General features: G+C 31.0%; 1 protein-coding gene across 4 annotated transcripts in view; it reads right to left on the bottom strand.

Annotated features, from left to right (window-relative positions):
* LOC106877032 (uncharacterized) overlaps window positions 1-326 on the bottom strand; it is a 57,428-nt gene that overhangs the window by 10,689 nt on the left and 46,413 nt on the right. The gene's annotated exons all lie outside the window — the stretch shown is intronic.

The raw sequence follows: 326 nt of genomic DNA, 5'->3' as shown, positions 1-326 counted from the left end.
ATAAAAACAGAGAAGTACACTCTAAGAAGTAGAGCAGTCTATATTTATTACTGGTGAAGGCCTGTTTATAAAGTTACCCTGGATTTCTTGCTATAAAGAGTATCTTTCTGGCATATCATCGGACATTAAAACTTGTTGGCCTATGGCCTCTTCAGAGTACTTTAAAGAGGCCAACAAGTCTTATTGTCTGATGATACGCCATAAAGATACTCTTTATAGCAAGAAATCCAGGGTAACTTTATAAACAGGCCTTCACCAGTAATATACATACATACATACATACATATATATATATATATATATATATATATATATATATATATATA

Source organism: Octopus bimaculoides, chromosome 19 (genome assembly GCF_001194135.2).
Source record: "Octopus bimaculoides isolate UCB-OBI-ISO-001 chromosome 19, ASM119413v2, whole genome shotgun sequence".
In the NCBI taxonomy this organism is placed as follows: domain Eukaryota; kingdom Metazoa; phylum Mollusca; class Cephalopoda; order Octopoda; family Octopodidae; genus Octopus; species Octopus bimaculoides.
The sequence above is the reverse complement of the archived record's forward strand: the minus strand, read 5'-3'. Positions and strand labels throughout refer to the sequence as shown.